The 17356-nt window shown below is 34.7% G+C and overlaps 1 protein-coding gene across 1 annotated transcript in view; it reads right to left on the bottom strand.

Annotated features, from left to right (window-relative positions):
• Positions 1–16139, bottom strand: part of LOC131800953 (uridine phosphorylase 1-like) — a 58981-nt gene extending 42842 nt beyond the window's left edge. Inside the window, exon 1 of the mRNA XM_059118831.1 lies at positions 16048–16139. The gene's annotated coding sequence lies outside the window, so the exon portion shown is untranslated. The remainder of the gene's footprint in view (positions 1–16047) is intronic.
• Between the last annotated feature and the right edge of the window lie 1217 nt (positions 16140–17356).

Genomic DNA, 17356 nt, shown 5'->3' on the forward strand with positions numbered 1-17356 from the left:
AAATATTCCTAAAAAATCCCCGAATATGGCTCAAGGACTCAACTATAAATTGCAATGACTACCCTCCTCACAGAAAACTCACATGAATGCAATTTACAAACATCACATTTTTGGGGGGATTTGAAATAGTTTTCGTTTTTTGTTGTTATTATAATAATGTCAGGCTTACAAAAATAACATATTCTCTTTCCGTTTCCATTTCCTTAGCATTGTTTTATTTTATTTATTTTTTTTTTGTTTCTTGTTTTTCTTAATATGCCAGCTCTTCTCATTTCAGTTACATTTTGGCTGTGGGACATGATAGCCCTAGCCTCGGGCGCCTTCACGTTTTTCATTTGTTTTCCGTGCTTGACAAAACGAAAAGCAAATCATTTATTACAATTCTTAATAATGACTCTTAGACGCTATGTTGAATGATGGTAATAAACAAAGAGATGATGATGATGATGATGATACTGATGAACAGAATGTGACAAGGAAATACATTGTCGACGATTATGTTGTGCTGTTTTATCATCGCAGTTTTTTTTTCTCAAAGGATTTTTTGCCGTTTTGTTGGTATCTCTGTTTGCGCCTTGGAGAAAAATGCATCATAACTTTGGAGGTAATCGCCATAACATAAATCATCATAATATAAACGATGCTGCCAAGTAACTAAAGCTTGAGCGATAATAGAAAAGCTATTTATTGTGTCATGGAAGAAGAAAAATGGTTTTGTTGGGGAAGAAAAACGGAAAACATACAGAAGAATATACAAGAATATTTATAGGATTGCATTGAGGACATCATTTTTCTCTCAGTTTGTGAGTAATGGATGGTTGTTAGTTGGTAACTATCAGAGTTTAAAAAGAGGGGACGAGAGTATCTTTTCATTTCTTGGCATATATACAAAGGTCCAGTATACCAGTTGTTCTCCCTAGACTGACCACATCAAACATAAATGCCTGACTGACTGACCTAAGAGTATCATTTTGCTGCTGCAAGGACTAATATGAAGATCGAAAATATTGGCATCAGATTCATTGCAGAAAATAGTCAGTGTGCGTTTTCGTTATAGTGCAGAACCCATATTTTAGGTATTGTTAAGATTTGGGCAACATTTTTATTTTCGGGGGTTTGATTCTTAAGACTTACACACTGACAGACCTAGAACAAATCGTAAGACAAAACGGCTGAAGCTAGAATCCTGACATTTTGCACGAGGGTCGGTCTCGATGAGTAGACGTGTGATAAGGTTTGGTTTTTATACCCTCCACCAAACATAGTATGGAGGTTATATTAAGTTCGTCATTCCATTGGCAACTCATCAATATAATCATTTTAGACATAACATTCAAAGACGATTTAGCCCTGTCCGTCCTTCCGTCCCTCTGTTGTAATCACGCTATAGTCAAAACAAATAAAGATGGGAAGCTAAAATTTTGCACAAATCAGTCTTTTGTCTGAAGACATGTCAAATTCGAAGATGGGCTATATCGGTCGACGATATCGAATAGCCCCCATACAACCGTACTCCCCGATATTCGGTATTTTGATGATTTTATCCACATTTTTTAATGGAAGTGTCTTAACATTAACACAAGGAGATCTTTGCAAGTACTTTACCCTCTGGAAGAGAATTGTTTATATAGGTCCACGATATCGTACAGCCCCCATACAACGGAACCCCCGATATTCAGTATTTTTTTTAGATTTTAGCCACATTTTTCAATGAAATTGTCTGAAAATAAAGACAAGGAGTTCATTTTCATTACTTCATCAACTATCTATATAGGTCAACGATACCTTATATCCCCAGTATAACGGTACCTCCCTATATTCGGTATTTTTATAATTTTAGCAACATTTTTTAATGGAATGCTAGAAGTTCTTTTTAAGCACTTTACTCCCTGGAAGAGAAATATCTATATAGGTCCACGATATCGTATAGCCCACATATAACGGTACCCCTCGATATTCGATATTTTGAAGATTTTAGGAGATAATCGGTAAAAAATTTTAGGAGATAATCGGTAAAAAATTAGATATAGCTCCCATATGCACCAAAAGTTTAATATCAGCCCGAACAGTATGGAATTTTGCACATACAACCAAATTAGGCCTGAAAAAAAATATGCCAAATTTTATCGAAATCGGTTCAGATATAGCTATAGCTCTCATATATATTGTTCATCCGCTTTGTTATTTTTGTCCTTCGCAGCCGTAATATGCAATCTGTAAGAATAATATTTGGGGAAATATATCAAATGCAGCTCAGAAATACCTTTGCTAAATTTTATCGAGATCGGTTCAGATTTGGATGTAGCTCCCATATATAATTTCGTCCGATTTACCTTTTATTGTACACCAAACGTCTAATATTTGCCCAAATGGGATGGAATTTGGCACTCACTACCGAATTAAGTCTATAATCACTACTAAGAATTAAGTCTATAATAGTGGTATTTGTTACCCACAGCCGCAATATGCACTCCGTAACAACATTATTCAGGGAAATATATCAAATACAGCTCAGAAATATATTTGCCAATTTTTATCAAAATCGGTTCAAAATTGGATATAGATCCAATATATTTATATCTGATTTGAAATTAATTTTGCACCAAATGGGCAATACAGTTCCGAATTTAAAAGATACAAATGCTTCGGAATATTTAGTCATTTGACCTTTATGATTAAATTCTCCCATAAAAACTTTTAATTTTTATGTGGAGCTTTACTAAATTAGCAAAGTGGTGTAGGGTATCATAAAGTCGGCCCCGCCCGAAGAACCAGCAACTTCCTCAACAACAAGTAAAAAAGTATCAGTCGGTTTTATCGACAGATGTATACCCCCAGTCAATGTTCGATTATTTAAAAATATTCAGACTTCTGTTATGAATTTTCAAACTCTTGACCCTCTATGGAGTGGGTTTTAAAAGAATGGGTCAATATTGTCCATTTCATATCGGACCTAAATAAATATGATATAAATATTATTATGAATATATAAGAAAATCGAATTTATGGAAAATCTTAAACTCCATATTTATCTCAGGATTCTGGTTGAGAGACATATATTTAGACAGCAAGCAAGTTGTTAAGAATCGTTGAGTTGTTTGGCTATTTATGACAGATAAAAGTATTGAAAAATTGTGTCCCTTTGTGGGTGAGGTACCAGAAGGGGTTTGCATTTTTTGAAGAGAGTTGGATTCTTATTTTGCTTTCTTTAAGCGTTTTGTTTTTCAAAATCTTGAACCCTATGTGGAGCAGGTAGCAATAGAAATGGTCCGATCTCTACCATCTTTATGGAATGGAATCGGATGTTCATTTCGCTTTTTACGAGCTTCATGGATATTTAAAATTTTGAGCGTTTGTGAGGGATATTGTGAATTTTCGCACCATACCTAGCACTAATGAAAATATTAGGATATGCAAAGTTGGAGCAAAATCGGATTCGCGTTTTTCTTTCCTTTTGTTACCTTCCCCCCATTTGTGGGGAAGGTAACAAAAGGAGTCGACCGATACATTCCATTTTAACACCAGACCTTGGGTTAATATAAATTTCGGGATGTGTGAAATTTGAAGACAATCGGAATCTTACATAACATTTTATGAGAGTTGTAATTATTCAAAATTTTGACTACTTGTTGGGGAGGTACTTGATAGAGTGTACCGATATTGTCCATTTTCACACCTAACTAGGCACTGATGCAAATATTAGGATTTGCAAAGTTGGAGCAAAATCGGATTCGCGTTTTTCTTTCTGTGCAAAAAAATATGTATTTTTTGAACATTTTAACCATTTGTGGAGGAGGTATCAGAAGGAGTGGACCGATATATTCCATCTTAACATCAAACCTAGGGTTAATATAAATATTGGGATGTGTGAAATTTGAAGACAATCGGACTCTTACGTCACATTTTATGAGAGTTGTAATTTTTCAAAATTGTTACCCTTTGTGGGGGATGTACCAGAAGGTGTAGACCGATATTGTCCATTTTTACACCTGACCTAGAACTGACGCAAATATTTGGATGTGCAAAATTGGAGCAAATTCGTACCAGAAGGAGTAGGCCGATATTGTCCATTTTCACACCTCACCTAGCACTGACGCAAATATTAGGATGTGCAAATTTGGAGCAAAATCGGATTATCCTTTCACTTTCTGTGCAAAAAATATATTTTTTGAAAATTTCGACATTTTGTGGGGGGGGGGGGTGAGTTTACCAGAAGGAGTGGACCGATATAGCCTATCTCCGAACTCGATCTAAGTTTGACCAAAATATTACGATGTACCAACTTTGTATCAAATAGGATAGTCCATTCGAGAGTTATCGTGCGCACCAGCCAGCCAGACACAAAGACATAGAAGTGTAAAGATAGGGCAAGACAGAGTCAAGATATGGTAACCCTGTGAAAATACCTCTGTTGTTACGATATCATAACAACATCGTTACGAATGTTAACTGATTTAAACCACTAAGGCAATGTGCAAATTTTCGGAAAGGTCCATGGAATAGAATTTTGAACCAAAATTTTGGATTTTTCAAATTTTTATTTGTGATCCGTTTCTTTAATTGTGGTTTTTATATTAACATATCTCTGCCATGAGCTGTTATTCTATGTATTGTAGACACAAACCATTTACTCAAAATGCATTTTGTCTAGTCTTTATCATTTTAGGTCTTTGCCAGACAGACAGACGGACATCGCTAGATCGACTCCAAATGTTGTGAATCGGATTTGGTCCAAAGAAACCTAGGGTCTAAAACCGTTATTTCGTCTAGGCACGTTTTGACCGTATCTGTAGCCATTTGGCTGAGGGTATAAAAAACTACTTTTTTATTATTAATGAAATTACACGTATGTGGTCTTATAAAATCAAATTACAACTGCTGCATTCAAAACCGCAACTAAGTAATTTTCCATTAGTAAATATTTATTTGTGAACTGAATGCAGTCAGGGGGTGGCTTCACAGCAAATATTGATACGACAACAAAAATAAGTATATATGTATGTATGTAGGTATAGTAATACAAAAAAAAAACAAAACAAAATTCCAACAATTTCCTGCTGTCACGATGATGACGGTTGTTTTTAGTATTAAGGACATAGAAATGGGCTTTCTACTTACACGTGTGTGTATATCTGTGAATGAATGTATGAAGTATGGATCCACATATATATATATACACATTATTTGTATTTTTGTATAAATGGAGGCCTACATTTAAACATTTACTTTGTGAGGGATATGAGCAAATTCTCTTCAAAAAGTCTTGATAATCGGCTTTTTAAATAGAATTTTTTTTCTTTAAAACATTTTTTCAAATTTCTTTCCACAATAAACATTTTCACAGACTGGATTTTTGTCCTATGAAAACATGAAACGTAAAAATATTTCCTCTATATATTTCGTTTGTCATTTCTTTCCTTTACAAAAGTTTTCATTTCACATTTTTATAGAACGAGAGTTGAGGTCCAAGAATTTACCACATTTTCTAGTAGGGCCGCAATTTAATATTTAGATCATACACCACATAGTGGTAAGGGTATTATGTCTTTGAGCATTTGTCTGTAAGTGGGAAAGGAAGCGAGATAGACCCATAGTTAATTTTGAGGATCTTCAGAGAATCACTTTCTGAGTCGATTTATGCATGAACGTACTTCAGTATGTCCTTGCATTTTTGGGAACAAAATTCAGGTCGCTTTTATTATCTGATTGAGATGAAATTTTCCAAACAATATTTGTTTGGCATGTTGGAATTGGTGAGAATCGGTTCACATTTCGATATAGCTTCCATATATGTCTTCAACCGATTTCGGGTTTAATTGTGCTTTAAAAGGCCAATATCAGTCCTAATATCCTGAATTTTGGCACATCCCACCGAATTCAGTCTAGAAGCAAGTACATCAAATTTGGAGAAAATCGGTTCAGGTATAGCTGTAGCTCCCATATATACAGGTTGAGATAAAAAAACAGCAACCAACTGCAGACTACTGTCATTTCTAAGCCACTCGTCCGGCAGCTGTTAAAATTATTCCACTGACAGCTCATTATATTGTTTACAAGCGTACAAAAGCATTTTGGTAAGAATTTTCTAGAAAAAAAGTTATTCGTGATGGAATTTAAGCGTGATAGTATAATTTCTTAATATTTGGCTGGCAAACATCAAGTGGCTATCGATAGAGCACTCCGGCATTTAAATGTGAATAAATCTTTTGTATTTCGTACCATCGCTCGTTATCGTGATACTGGTAGCGTAGCCCGACGTCAAGGAAGTGGACGAAAGAAAACAGCAACATCAGGAGAAATGGTTCGAAATGTAAAGAAACGACTTGTCGCTCGAAACCCGCGTCGCAGTGGCGAAAAATGGCTCGTGAGCTGAACCTATCGCAATATTCCATTCGGCAAATATTGAAAAGTTAGCTCGGGGTGAAGCCATTGAAATTCCAAAAAGTGCAAGAACTTACACCGCAACAGAAAGAAAATAGACCCAAAAGTGCTAAAGAGTTGCTTCGCTTGGCCGACATTGGTGAACTGCCGAATTTTGTTTTCTGAGGTTCCTCGCTTCGTTTCCAACGCACAATGGCCATTAAAATCTCCGGATACCAATCCATTGTACTATAATGTCTCGAGTATTTTGGAAAGCAAGGTTGGCGCTAAAAAATACCAAGGTGTCGATCACATCAAGCAAGCCCTTCGCCGGGAATGGGCTAAAATACCGCAGAACAACATTCGGGCAGCGGGTGACGTTTTCATTGGCCGTTTGAAGGCCATAACCGAATTCCGTCAGGAAGTAAGTATATCAAATTTAGAGAAAATCGGTTTAGATACAGCTATAGCTCCTACATTTATGTTTCATCTGATTTGAGGTTTAAAGTCCCTCACAAGTCCCACACGTAGTATGCACTCCACAAGAATGATATTTGGTACCAGATAACTTAGGGAGCTCAAAAATATCCCTGTCAACTTTTATCGAGATCAGATAAAATTAGGATATAGCACCCATATATATCTATATCCTATTTCAGGTTTACTGTGCACCATATGGTTAATATCAGCCCAAATGGACTGAATTTTAGCAATTCCGACTGACAAGACCTACTGAAACAAGTACTTAAAATTTGGTGAAAATCGGTTCAGATAGAGTTATAGCTCCCTTATATATGTTTCATCCGATATGGGGTTTTAAGGCCGTCACATGCGTAGTGTGAGGTCTACAACAATAATAATAGTTGGTACCAGATATCAGATACAGCTCAGAATTAAGTGTTTAAAATTTTGTCAAGACCGGTTCAGATTTGGATATAGCTCCCATATATATTTTTATCCGATTTCAGGTTTTTTATGCACCAAATGGCTAATATCAGCCCAAATAAACTGAATTTTGGCACTTCCATGTAATTCGGACTAAAAGCAAGTGCTTAAATTTTTGGAGAAAATCGGTTCAGATACGTATGTTTCATCCTACATGGGGGGTTAAGTTCCTCAGACGCGACAATAATCTTTGATAACTGGCATCAGATACTGCTCGAAAATATCTCTACCAAATTTTATCGAAATCGGTTCAGATTTTTATATACCCTCGATATACATCTTTATCCGATTTTAAGGTTTTTGTCCACCATATATAATATCAGCCCAAATAGAATAGATTTTTTCATATTTAACCGAATTTTACCACTTGGTGAAATTCATTCTGGTATTTCTTTATCTCCAATAAATATTTTTTAATATAAACTAATATAACCTTATAGAAGTCATATCATGCACTATACAGCAATGTTATTTGGTTCATAGGTGGTATGATCTACTTCACATTCATTCCCAATATATACTTTTTTGTTACGTGAGCTCTACTAAATATGCATAGTGGTGTAGGGTATTATATAATTGGCACCGCCCGACTTATGACCTTTCCTTAATGGTTTTAAATTGCAGTGAGATTGTGGCATGCCCCCAAATAAAATAATAGCCTCCCAATTACGGCTATTTTGAAGGTCCCAACCACAATAATTTATTTTACAATAATTTAAGCATTAACAATGTGGACGGTTCAAAAAGTTCAGTTTTTCTTAATTTTTATTGTTGTCATATAATTCGGTTATTTTTCATTAATTGCTCATACACATGTATACTGGTGTATATATGTACGTATAGTATAAAATATGTAAAATAATCCAGTAATGATGACATCGTATGCCTCCACAACCTTGCAGTTGTAAATGCTAATATTTGCTTTCCAAATAAAAGCCAGGTACGAAGTGAACAGTTGTTCATTTCATAAATTACAACGATTTTGTTGTTCTTGCTCTCACTTAATTTAATTACTTTGCTTAATGTCATTTAAAAAAGTGTATTTCAATGCCCTTTTATTTATTTGGACATAGAGACACAGGTGTGTTTTGAATTCTCTGGGATGGGCATAGAGGCACTTAAAAAGGTTTTGATTTTTAATGATTTAGTTGTTTATTTAGGTATTTGCTTTCAATAATTTATTTATTTATATATTAAAGTTTTAATTTTTAAATATTTTCTATTAATTTATTTAAGTATTCTGACCTGCGTTTAAATTTTTAAATTTTCACCCCCAGAGAATATTGGATGGGAATGTGAACAAGGAGGGGGTACCGTCTCTAAGTTTATAAGATGATCAAGACCTTCGAAATGGGTGATATCAGGAGGTACCATTACATGGGCACTGCTCCGAAACAAGGGTCCACGCTTTAAACCATATTGAAAATTTTCTGCGAAGAGGTTTTCTACCCCCTTAGAATCTGAGATGCCAAATAAGGGCCAAATGAAATAAATAAATAAAAGCATAAATCAGGGCATACTATCATTTGAGTGTTATACCAAAACATGAGCCTATATTGACAATTTATTACAAGGATTAGGAAAAATAAAAAAGGAGCGAACTTTTTATACCATTCACCATTTGGAAGAAACTTAAAAATTTTCAAAAAAAAAAATTCATCGGAAAATACCGCTCAAAACAAAAACATTATATGTGGACTATACAAAGACGTACCCATCACGAACCTCCAATACGAAATTCCGGTAAATACTGTTGCTAAAATAACCAAAATACCGTATATCGGGGTGTACCGTTGTATAGGGGTATGTGATATAGTAGACCTATAAAGACAATTCTATTCCAGAGTGTAAAGTACTCAGTACTTTTTATGAAAGATTTTCGGACAATTCTAGTAAAAAACCAGTAAAGAAAGACTTAAAGTCGGGCGGGGCCGACTTTATGGTACTCTACACCACTTTGCTAATTTAGTAGAGCTCCACATAACAATTAAAAGTTTTTATGGGAGAATTCCGCTATGATTATTATTATAATTTAAAGTTCAAAGGACTAAATATGCCGAAGCGTTTGTATCTTTTAAATTCGGACTTGTATTGCCCATTTGGTGCACAATCAATTTGAAATCGGATAAAGATATATATGGGAGCTATATCCAAATCGGAACCGATCTCGATAAAATTTGGCAAAGATATATCTGAGCTGTATTTGATATATTTCCCTGAATATCGTTGTTACGGAGTGCATATTACGGTTGTGGGTAACAACTATAACAAATCGGATGAACAATATATATGTGAGCTATGGCTATATCTGAACCGATCTTCACCAAATTTGGCATACTAGCTTCTAGACTCAATTCGGTCGTAAGTACCAAATGCTATCCCATTTGGACAAATTTTAGAAGTTTGGTGCACAATAAAAAGCAAATCGCACGAAGCTATATATGGGAGCTACACTGGTGGCCAAAACTAAAGCAACTTAAATCGCAAAGACGATAAATGTCCAGTAACTTTTACAAAAATAAACAAATCGTAATTATTTTTCCAGTTTTAAATGAGGGGTTTAAATCACTTTTAAGAAACTAAAAATAAAAATACAAAAATAATTTTGAACGAAAAATAATATGTGGAAAACTAAAATGACCCAATTTTTGCTTGGTCAAAACTAAAGCAACTTTTGATTTTTTATTTTAAAATAATTAAATTTTGGCTAGTAGTCGATAGCATAACCATTATTTTTGATAGCAGCTGCACACCTACGAAGCATTGAATCTATAACACGCTCAATTTGATCCTTGGGTGTGCTTTCCCAGGCACCCCGAATTCTTTAGAAAATGTTGTACTTATTTATTTCCGAATCTCGCTTGATCTTCCTATCTACGATACTCCAAAGGTTTTCTATGGAGTTTAGGTCAGGTGATTGTGCCGGCCATGACAAAACATCGATTTTTGACTCCCGCAACAAATATTTGACATGTTTTGATGCAAGTTTGGGATCATTGTCATGCTGAAACACCCAAATCAGCCGAATATTTTACTCAGCGTAAGGGAACAACGTGATGTCCAACACATCTTTGTAAACAAACCGATCCACAACTTCCTTTATTTCATGGATAAGCCCAAGTCCATAGAAAGAAAAAAAAACAGCGCCACGCCATTTTTGACCCTCCATCATGCTTCACTGTACCTTTGCAACACTGCGGCTTGAGTCCTTCATTTTTTGGTCTTCTCACCATAAAATTTTTCACGTCTGAGCCTTTAATATTAAACGTAGACTCATCCCAGAAATAATGTTTTTTCCATTGAGCTTGATTCCACTTAATATTATCGTTTCCGAAAGCCTTTTTGATTTTTTCAGATATAAATGGTTTTTTGATGTCTTACGGGCATGCAGGCCAGCTGCATGCACTGCAGCTGGCACGCACTGATCTCGAGCTTATATCCAATGATTGCTCTCTCACCAATCCAGTTGAACTCTTAAATGGTTGTTTTTTATTTCTCTCACAATTTGTGGATCAGTACGGGCTGAAGTTTTTCACGGCCTTCATCCGTTATAGGCTGTTACTACTGATCCAGTTTCAAAAAACCGACTTAGTATACAGAAATAATTATGAAATCACATAAATATTTATGAAATATTTCTCGGAAATCATTTTCTGTGATATGTTGTTTTGATAGTCACTGATAATTTGCTGTTTTATTCAGGTACTGTATTTGCTTCTAGCCATTTTTAAAATTTTTTTGGGCAGTACTTAAAAAACGAAAAGAAAAACACATACTGTTGTAAAAAACTTCTCAAAAAGGATTTATGACAAGCGAAATTGTCGAAGGAAGCAAAAAGCGATAAATATCACAGTAAAAACAACTGAAATTGCTGCGGTTATATGAATGTACAACAGAGTTGCTTTTGTTTTGTCCAAGCCAAAATCGCGTTAATTGACTTTACCAAACATTATTTTTTTATATAAAAATGAATTTTGGTTTTATGTTTTAGGTTTTTAAAAAGTGAATAAAGTACCTAATTTAAAACAAAAAAACTGTCTCATTTTCTCAATTATTAAAAAAGTTACGGGGCATTCATTCTCCTTGTAATTTCAGTTGCTTTAGTTTTGGCCACCAGTGTATATCCAAATCTGAACCGATCTCGATAAAATTTAGCAAATTTATTTCTGAGCTGTATTTGATATATTTCCCCAAATATTGTTGTTGCAGAGTGCCTATTACGGCTGCGGTGGACAAAAATAACAAATCGGATGAACAATATATATGGGAGCTATAGCTATATCTATGGCAATATATATGAGAGCTATAGCTATTTCGATCAAATTTGGCATACTTATTTTCAGGCCTAATTTGGGTGTATATGCAAAATGCCATACAATTCGGGCTGATATTACATGTTTGGTGCACAATAGAAAGTAAATCGGACGAAGATATTTATGGGAGCTATGTCTAAATTTTGACCGATTATCTCCAATTTCAATAGGGTTCGTCCTTGGGCCAAACAAATGATCTATGCAAAATTCAGTAAATGCGACCTGTACTTTGTTTACAAAAATACATGGACAGACGGACGGACGGACGGACATGCATAAATCGACTCAGAATGTGATTCTATGCAGATCATCAAAAGGAACTATGGGTCTATCTCGTTTCCTTTTGCCTGTTACAAACAAATGCACAAAGACATAATACCCTGGCCACCTTGTGGTGTAGGGTATAATTAGATACAATAATCAAAATGCCCAATATCGAGAGGTACCGTTATATGGGGAATATACAATATCGTGGACCTATATAGACAATTCTATTCCAGGGGGTAAAATACTCATAAAGAACACCTTGAACTCCTTGTTCAGATAATTCCATGAAAAAAATGGTGTTAAAATTATCAAAATACCGATTATCCGGAGGTACGGTTGCATAGGGGGGCTACACGATATTGTGGACCGATGTAACCCACCTTCGAACTTGACCTGCCTGCAGAGAAAAGAAGGATTTGTGCAAAAATTTAGCTTTCTACCTTAATTCGTTTTGACTGTAGCGTGATTACAACGAATGATGGACGGACAGGGCTAAATCGTCTTAGAATTTTACGCTGATATATGTGTTCTGTAAGGTCTAAAAATATTATTTCAATTAGTTATAAACGGAGGAGAGTATAAAAATATGACTAAAAAGTAAACAAAAATACTTGAAATCGGGTATGAAAAGGGTATACCCCCAAATATAGGGGACCATACCAAAACTCAGACCGACATGACCCGTATTTTGTACAAATGATTCTACTTGTAACCCATTGGTCTGTGTCAAATTTAAAAGCTCAATATAATATAGATCGAAGTATAAAACAAATTATTTGAGCCACTTTCTGTAACGTTAATGCTATAAACCCTTTTGGGATTTTGACTTAATAACCAAATACTATAACCTTCACTTGGTATTTTTCACCCCGCAGACCATGACCCGAAAATTGTTGCATATTTTGTTTAGTATTATTATTATATATAATTTATGATTGCTCTGTTCAAAACCCTGCATGAATCTATTAGTTTTAATTTTTTTTTGTCGATATCATAAAGGAAAAATCGGTTATCCTAATAAACACATTTACCTTCCTGTAGTTCTGGCAAAGACCAGATTTATTTTTTATTCATTAAAATGTTTATTTATTAAAAATAATTTACAATTTATGATTTATAATTTATAATTTGTACCATGTGTAGTGCATGTTTTTATTCCCAAATTTGAAGTCTTTATTTACGTTCACCACAATTGACTGTCAAAGCCTACCGCTACGGCCAACCTCACTTATTCGAACCGAAAACTCACAGGCACCGCCACCTCATTTAATAACCATTTGAAGGTGAACCAAATACAAAAAAAAATCGATTCATCCATTGAATAAAACAAGTGTATTTTTCGTCTGTGTGTTAGAGTACCCTTGCTTTTGGTTGGCATTTACTTTAATTGGGCGCCACCAAATCGATAACTACAATTGTAATGTTCGCAAAGCAAATTACAGGTGTTGAAGTGGTTTGTTCGGGTTTTCGTTTTTTATTCTATTTTTTGAAATAAAGTACTTTCAGGTCCATCAATAAATCCTTTGATAGAATGAATAGGGTTTAAAAATACAATTTGTGCTTTAGAAAAAGTGTTTGACATTTTTTCCATATTTACACAGGCATATGTGAGTTTTCTTACTAATTTAACATATCTCGTTGCACCTAAGCCCCTGCACCTAAATCCCTAGCCCCCGATATTCGGTATTTTGATGATTTTAGCTACAATTTTCAATGGAATTGTCTGAAAAACCACAGAGGAAGTTCCTTCTAAATACTTTATCCTCTGGAAGAGAATTTTCTATATAGGTTCACGATATCGTATAGACCCCATACGAGATAGACCTCCACGAGATTTGAAATTTTGATGATTTCATGGACATTATTTACCGGAATTGTTTCAAATTTGGTATTTGGAGCTCGTAATGGGTATGACAGAAAATTGTCAATGCAGATCCACGTCCTCGTATAGACCCCATATATCGTTACCTCATTATAATCGGTAGTTTGACGATTTCACGTACAATATTCAACGGAATTGTTTTTAGTTTTTAACGGATTTTATTTATTTATTTTATTTATTTATTTATTTATTTTTTTTTTTTTGAAAATTTCTAAATTCGTTCCAAATGGGGAGGGTATACAAAGTTTGGCCCGACCTAACCTACTGCTCTATTACTTGTTTTTTTTTTTTTTGTAATAAGTTTAAAAACCCCTTTAAACGGGATCATAGCATGTAAAAATATTCTACTGTTTGTAATAAAATAATGCTGTATGTCCTTAAAGACGTCTTAAATCTAACTGTTACGTATACGATAGGAATTCATATGAATTAAAACAAGTAAAAAATCTGTAATATCGGCCGGGCTGAACTTTGAATACCCTCCACCATTTGGAACGAATTTGGCAATTCTCAAAAACAATAAAATCCGTTAAAAATTCTGTTAAAATCTAAAAAAATACCGAATGTAGCTGTTATATTAGCCATTACGAACTTCAAATATAAAATTTGAAAGAATTCCGGTGAATAATGTCGCTAAAATCATCAAAATTCCGAATATCAGGAGGTACCGTGAAATGGGGGCTATACGAAGACGATTACCTGCACAGACCGTTTTCTTTCTTAGGCTGTAGTATCCATGACGAACTTCAAACACAAAATATAAAACATTTCCGGTTAATAATGTCGCTGAAATCGTCAATATACCGAAAATAGGGAGGTACCATTATATGGGGGCTATACGATAACGTGGACCTGCACGGACAATTTTCTGTCATAAGCTGTAGTATCCATTACGAACATCAAGTAACAAATTTGAATCAATTCCGGTGAATAGTGTCACTAAAATCATTAAAATACCGAATATCGGGAGGTGCCTTTATATGGGGGCTATACGAAGGCGTGGACCTGCACGAACAATTTTCTGTCATAAGCTGTAGTATCTATTACGAAATTCAAATACCAAATTTGAAACAATTCCGGTGAATAATGTCGCTGAAATCGTCAATATACCGAAAATAGGGAGATACCATTATATGGGGGCTATACGTTAACGTGGACCTGCACCGACAAGTTTCTGTCATAGGCTGTAGTATCCATTACGCACTTCAAATACCAAATTTGAAATATTTCCGATGAATAATGTCGCTAAAATCATCAAAGTATCGAATATAGGGAGGTGCCTTTATATGGGGCTGTACGAAGGCGTGGACCTGCACGGACAATTTTCTGTCATAAGCTGTAGTATATATTACGGACTTTAAATACCAAATTTGAAACATTTCCAGCGAATAATGTAGCTTAAATCACCAAAATACCGAATATCGGGAGGTGCCGTTATATGGGGACTATACCAAAACGTGGACCTACATGGCCCATTTTTAATACGAAAAGTCCTTCAGACATAATATACATTTGAGTAAAATGTCATAAATCTACTTCAATTTGTTCGGAAGTTAGAGTGATTTCCACAGACGGAAGGACAAATCGACTTGCTGATCAATAATATATATACTTTGTGGGGTCTAAAATGTATATTTCGAGGTGTTAAAAACGGAATGACAAACTTAATATACCCTTCATACTATGGTGGAGGGTATAAAAAACTTTGCTTTATGCAGGTTTTTATTATCATTACCCATCATTCTATAGCTATGAGCTTAACAATTATGTTCAACATTCGATATTGAATTGCCCATTTTTCAATTATCGCATCAAGTGGCATCAATATTGCCCCCCCCCCCCCCTCTCGGCGGGTGTGGATATTTGATAAACAAAAACATTCTCTCAATTTGATGGAATAAATGTGGGCAAATGCTGCATTAAAACATTGTTGGCATATCAAATTTAATTTTTGGAAATATCGACCGATTTCTTGATAACAGAAAAGAAAACATTCCCAACAATTTTTCGCTAAGGATATAATGATACACATGCATGTGTATGTGCCTCACGCACACACATACTCTTACTTTTTTTCCAAAGCCCCCGGAAAGAAAAAAAAAAACTTTCGCGATGGCTAGACACTGACAAGTCTAAATATTTTATGCCTGAAGTAAGACAAAAATCCAAAGGATAACAACGAAACGTTGTCTGGATACAGGCGAGATATCTTACATAAGTACCAACTGGGTGGGGACTTTCTTATCGAACAAGAAGAACCAAAACGTACGAAATACTTACTTGACACTGGAGGAGGAGAAGAAGAAGAAAACGTTTTTCCACACAAAAACAGCAAATCTGGAGTTTAATGTAATCCACAAGATATTCGACGTTTAGGATTCAATTTTTTATTTTCAATAAAAAAAATTACAATTTCGTTTTAAATTCAGCAATTGTGTTGTTGTTTATTTCAAAAAAAAATCTGACACTACTTTTTTCGTTGATTGCCTATGGCACTATTTTCTGATTTTATAGTTGTTATTTATGTTTGTATTTTTTTTGGCGATTTTATTGAATATATATATATTTTTCAATTTTATTATTAATAACTTTTTTATGTTTTAGATTATTTGTTAAATTTTTACTACCACTGGAAGATGTACAACACCCCGCTATGAATGACCAACACTGACTGAAATCCACATCAACTCGGCTGAAACTCTCTGGTGTGGCAAAATTTCGATGGATGAAAATTCCAAACTGTAATAGCAACAACAACAACAGCAACAGAAACATTAGCAAAAACATTAACAGCAGCAGCATAAAAGAAAAACGTTTGCCTCAGATAAAGCAATTTATCTGACCACGTTTTAACCCCTAAAAACTGAGGCGAGTGAGAAAAACAAAACACTCAAATTGTGCGTAAAGCACTCAGCCATTTGCCATACATGTGTGAGTACACTGTGAATGTTTCGAATATGGTAAGTTATTTCGTTACTTGTTTGTGTTGTCATTTTTTGCAAATTTTTTCAAATGAAGACATGTTTTGTTTCAAAATCGTCGGACAGTACGAATTGACACAGTGTTGCAGAAGTAGTAATTGTTGTAATCTGCGACAATTTGTCGAAGTATTATTTTTGCAACAAAGGGTGATTCTCTAAAAAATAACAACAAGTAAAAAAGCTGTAAGTTCGGCAGTGCCGATTTTTGAATACCCTCCACCATTTGAAACGATTTTGGCAATTTTCAAAAAAAAAATCCTTTAAAAATTCTGTTAAAATCTTAAAAATACCGAATGTAGCCGTTATATTAGGGTCTATACGGCGACGTGGACCTGCATAGGCAACTTTTGTCATAAACCATTACAATATTCAAATGCGAAACTTGAACAGAAAATTCGGTGAATAATGTAGCTAAAATCTTCGAAATTCCGAATATAGGGAGGTACCGTTATATGGGGGCTATACGAAGCCGTGAACCTGCACAGACAATTTTCTGTCATAGGCTGTAGTATTCATTACGAAATTCAAACAGAAAATTTTGAACAATTCCGGTGAATAATGTCGCTAAAATCGTCAAAATACCGAATATCGGGAGGTACCGTTATATG

Source organism: Musca domestica, unplaced genomic scaffold (genome assembly GCF_030504385.1).
Source record: "Musca domestica strain aabys unplaced genomic scaffold, Musca_domestica.polishedcontigs.V.1.1 1, whole genome shotgun sequence".
Lineage (NCBI taxonomy): Eukaryota > Metazoa > Arthropoda > Insecta > Diptera > Muscidae > Musca > Musca domestica.